The sequence below is a fragment of the Triticum dicoccoides genome, chromosome 6A (assembly GCF_002162155.2).
Source record: "Triticum dicoccoides isolate Atlit2015 ecotype Zavitan chromosome 6A, WEW_v2.0, whole genome shotgun sequence".
Classification (NCBI taxonomy): Eukaryota; Viridiplantae; Streptophyta; class Magnoliopsida; order Poales; family Poaceae; genus Triticum; species Triticum dicoccoides.
In genome coordinates, this window is record NC_041390.1 from 494,843,534 (window position 1) to 494,849,029 (window position 5,496).

Consider the following 5,496-nt stretch of genomic DNA (forward strand, 5'->3'; position numbering starts at 1 on the left):
CGGGAGCACCGGCGCCGCGCCGCTCGCCTCCACGCCGGCGCCGCCCCGGCAGCCTCCTCCCCGACCGGCGGCCGCGTCTCCGGCGAGCTCTGACTCCGGCTGCTACAGTGTCTCCGGCGCCGCCTCGGGAAGCGTGCCGATCCAGATCTGGATCTGGGCATAGGTTGACTTTTTCCCCAAACCCTAGTCCATGATGCATTCTTTGACTGCCCGTAACTTTGCACCTGTAGCTCTGATTTGAGCATATGATATACCAAAATCTTTGCCTCGACATGTACATCATTTCATTCCATTGCATCATTTGCATTTGAGGTCATCTTCTTGCCCAAAATGCTGTTAGAAGGAGGCTTCGTGAGTTGAATTGCAGATCCGTTAGTTCATCATGCACTTTTGTCATTTTTGCCATGTTTAATTCGTGCATGATATGCCTGTGCCCCTTTGGGATGATTTGTTAAGCATTTTGTCTTCTTTCCAGTGGTGCCACCCATGCATTTTTAGGATGTGTGTGTTGTCTTGTGCAAGCTTGCAAAGAGAGGTACCTAAGATTGCTGATTTCAGAGACTTAGTGATTTTCACTGTCTGGGATATTTTAGTTCGTGATGCTATATGTCCAGCTTGTTTCCTAGTGATCCATGCCTCTTTTGAGGATGATCAGTAAGGGAGTTTTGATAATTATGTTATGCTCTATCCATCCATGTCTTTGTTTGCATATGTGGAGTGCTCTAGGTTGACTCAATCGAGCTCAACTTTTGCTTCGTTGTTAATCCGGGCAGATCGTCAACTTGTTTGCGATTTTGCCGATGCTACCATTAGTGTTCCATGCATGCTATGCCTTCGTTCTTGCCATGTGTAGCTAGCACATTGTGCCTTCTTGCTGGTTATATGCTTTCCTTGCCATGACTTGCACCGTAGTGAGTGCATCGAGCTCGTTTACATGCCTTCGTGAGTTAAATTTCTGCATGTCTCAGTTTTCACTAAGTCTGAAAACTGATTATGTTCGAGCTATGTTCGTGAGCTTGGTAGAGGATTTTGTGAACCCTTTTGGCCCCAGGTCACTTTGGGTGTTTTTTTAAGCTTGTTGAGTAGCTCCATGCCATGTTCTTACTTGTCATGTTCAGATTTTCTATCATGTTGTTTTGCTGCTCCGAAGAGAGCATCGTGATCTGAAATTTCAGACTAGTGTTAATTTCACCATGTCTGAAATCTGTTCTGCATTTGCGTTTTAGCCGTGCTTGTTTGAACCTCTTAATGGATGAATTTGCCTATGGCTCAGTGCTAGTGTTTTGTCAACCATCTTGTGTACATCACTGCCATGTATTTTGTTTTCATGTTTGGTGGCTGTAGCATGTTCATTTCGTTGCATTTAGATGCCTACTTGCTGTAAATCGCATACCGGTGTCATATCTTAAAACGCTCGCCATTTCCAAACCGTAGCTCCGATTCCAATGATCTTTATATCGTTTTCAAGCGATTTCATCCCCTCTATCCAGTGGCACACTTGGTTTTCCAAGTTGATGCCAGGTTCATGCATTTCCTGTCATATCTTGCATTTTGCATCCCGCATCGCATCCCGCATAGCATATCGTCATTTCATCATATTGCTTGGTCTTGCCGTGGTTGATTGTATCCTTGTTGCTTGTTTGTCTTGTTGGGTAGAGCCGGGAGACGAGTTCGCTACCGAGGAGCCCGTTGAGTTTGCTTGTGAGGATCCAGTCAACTCTGACAACTGTGCAGGCAAGATGATCATACCCTCGAAATCACTACTATCTTTGCTATGCTAGTTTGCTCGCTCTTTTGCTTTGCCACCGCTACGATACCTACCTTTTGCTTGTCAGCCTCCCAATTGCCATGTTGAACCTCTAACCCTCCATTGTCCTAGCAAACCGTTGATTGGCTATGTTACCGCTTTGCTCAGCCCTTCTTATAGCGTTGTTAGTTGCAGGTGGAAGATTGGAGCCGTTCCTTGTTGGAACTTTTATTTACTTGTTGGGATATCACAATATACCTTACTTAATTAATGCATCTATATACTTGGTAAAGGGTGGAAGGCTCGGCCTTATGCCTGGTGTTTTGTTCCACTCTTGCCGCCCTAGTTTCCGTCATATCGGTGCTATGTTCCCGGATTTTGCGTTCCTTACACGGTTGGGCTATTATGGGAACCCCTTGACAGTTCGTCTTAAGTAAAGCTCTTCCAGCAATGCCCAACATTGGTTTTACCATTTGCCACCTAGCCTTTTCTTTCCCTTGGGTTCTGCAGACTCAAAGGTCATCTTATTTTACCCCCCCGGGCCAGTGCTCCTCTGAGTGTTGGTCCACCTGTCAGCTACCGGTGGCTACCAGGGGCAACTCTGGGCTGGCCTACCCGTACCTAGGACAATCTGAGTGTGCCCTGAGAAAGAGATATGTGCAGCTCCTATCGGGATTTGTCGGCACATTCGGGCGGTGTTGCTGGTTTAGTTTTACCCTGTCGAAATGTCTTGTTGTACCGGGATACCGAGTCTGATTGGAATGTCTCGGGTGGAGGTCTATTCCTTCGTTGACCGTGAGAGCTTGTCATGGGCTAAGTTGGGACTCCCCTGCAGGGATTGAACTTTCGAAAGCCGTGCCCGCGGTTATGGGCAGATGGGAATTTGTTAATGTCCGGTTGTAGATTACTTGAACTAAACTTAATTAAAATGTATCAACCGTGTGTGTTACCGTGATGGCCCCTTCTGGGCGGAGTCCGGGAAGTGGACACGGTGTTGGAGTTATGCGTGCGCAGGATGTTCCTTTAGCTTCTCGCTCGTGCTTCGCCTTCTCTTCTCGCTCTCTTTTGCGTATAAGTTAGCCACCGCATATGCTAGTCGCTTGCTGCAGCTCCACATATATTTGCCTTACCCATTCCTATGAGCTTAAATAGTTTTGATCGCGAGGGTGCGAGATTGCTGAGTCCCTGTGGCTCACAGATACTACAACTCCAGATGCAGGTCCCGGTGTTTCTGCTCCAGTTGACGATTACGAGCTCAAGTGGGAGTTCGACGAGGACTCTCAGTGATACTACGTGTCTTTTCCGGATGATCAGTAGTGGTGCCTAGTTGGGGTTATCGATTCAGGGCCTTGTCGCATGTTGGGGGTCTTTTCTATTTTGGCACCGTAGTCGGGCCATGAGTGATTTGTATGATGGATGTTATTTATGTACTCTGATGTGACGTGGCGAGTGTAAGCCAACTATGTTATCTCCCCTTTTATTATATATTACCTGGGATGTTGTAATGATTGCCTGACTTGCGACATTGCTTTCAATGCGGTTATGCCTCTAAGTCGTGCCTCGACACGTGGGAGCTATAGCCGCATCGAGGGCGTTACAAGTTGGTAATCAGAGCCATCCCCGACCTTAGGAGCCCCCATTGCTTGATCGTTTTTAGCAGCCGAGTTGTGTCTAGAAAAATGTTTTGAGTCCTTAGGAATTATATATCGGAGAGCTTAGGAATTCTTTTACTTCCCAGTCTCCTCATCGCTCTGGTAAGGCATCCTGACGTAGAGTTTTGACTCTTCTCTTCTCAAATTTCACTAAATTTTTTTAGGATCACGCGAGTATCTTGGTTTTGTTCCGATGGTTTTGTGACGAGAACATTGTTCTTAGTGCCTCCTGTCTTTAGGGGTTGTGGCAGTGTCCCGGGGAGTTGAGCTCCGAGGTGTTGTCGTCACAATTTTATCGTTGCAATTCTGGTATACTTGAGATTTGTGCGCGACATCGAAAATCTCTTTTATGCAGTTCGTTGGTGAGATAACCTCGACGCCACCCAGTACTGGGGCGGGAGTTCGGGAGTATCGCCATAACTTGTATAACGGATGCTTTTCGAAGGTTGAGATAGATGGTTTCCGAAGTTTTCTTGGTTATGTGTTGAAGGATGGATACAGCTGGATGTAGGATTTGCTAGTTTGGGTGAGATATTGTGCTTCCCCTGTATCCCCAACACCTGATTGCATAACCGGAAAGGTTCGGGAATTTCATAGGTGGGAATTCTAGTAGCTCTAGTTCTTCTTCCACGGATATTGGTTTGAGATTGGGATTTCTTACCGATTATTCGTTCTTGATCCGTACCTTGTTGATTTATTTCTCTACCTTAATTCTTCGTGGCTCCTCAATTTATGGATATGTGACCACTTCAAGAGAAATGCATTCGTTCATTCTGTTCGGATGTGAAGACTATATGTTGCAATTTTCACTCCGTTGGATTCAGCTTCTATATTGTTGTCTATAAGTGTGCTAATGGTGGTCAACCTGTTCAGGATGGCTCCTCCAACGCGCACGACTCCGAATCCTGATCCGCCTCCACCTCTGCCTCCTCCGGAAGCATGGCAAGCTGTGATGGCCGCTACTAATGCAAACACACAGTTGATCATGCAAATTCTCCAAGAGCGCAATCAAGGCAGTCAAGGGAATCAAGGCCATAATCAGCACCACTTTGCTACACTGAACCAGTTCCTTGCTAATGGCCCAAAGACGTTCAGCGGTTGTGTTGAGGCTACCGATGCTGACGATTGGCTAGTGGATCTGGGCAAGCATTTTGAATGCAGCAACGTCAGGTCTGAAGATTTCGTCAAGTTCGCTTCTTTCCAGCTCAAAGATCAGGCTGCAGAGTGGTTCCAGCAGTACAAGGATTCCAGAGGTGGACGTGTTATCACTTGGAATGATTTTCGTCAAGATTTCCGCGCTCATCACATCCCTCAAAGTGTGGTTGAGAGTAAGCGTCAGGAATTCCGCAATCTGAAGCAAGGCTCTTTGTCTGTCTATGACTACAACAAGTTGTTCCAGAAGCTCGCCCGTTTTGCCAAGCAGGATGTTCCTGATGAGAAGAGCATGATCTATCAGTTCAGGGGTGGTCTTCGTGAGGAAATTCAGCTCGCTCTTGTCCTCTTTGAGCCGTTGAGATACGATGAGTTCTACAACATGGCACTGAAGCAAGAGGCTGCTCAGTTGAGGTGTGATGCTTCCAGGAAGCGTGCCAGAGATGTTACTCCGTCTTCCTCTACTCAAGTGGTCAAGCAGCAGAAGTATTGGCTTCCTCCTCCTCCGTTCCGTCAGCCGTATCAGCAGAAGAGCAAAGGTGGCAGTGGTTTCTCCCACCCACCCAACCCAGGCTTTCAGAACAAAACTTCGTCTCAAGCTCCAAGATCGAGTGCTCCGTATCACCGTCCGCTTTCAGAGGTCACGTGCAACAAGTGCCAACAGAAGGGTCACTATGCCAACAAGTGTACCAACCAGAGGCGTCTTCCTCCTCCTCCTCCTGTCAGATCAGCAAGTACAGCTGTGGTCAAGCATAACCCCAAGTCCGCCAAGGTCAACTTGATGAATGCAGCTCAGGCAGAGGACTCGTCAGATGTGATCATGGGTAACCTTCCTGTTAATGATATTCCTGCAAATGTTCTTTTTGACACTGGTGCATCGCATTGCTTCATCTCGAGACCGTTTACAAATAGGCATGAATTGGTCTCACAAGTTTTGCCTAGTCC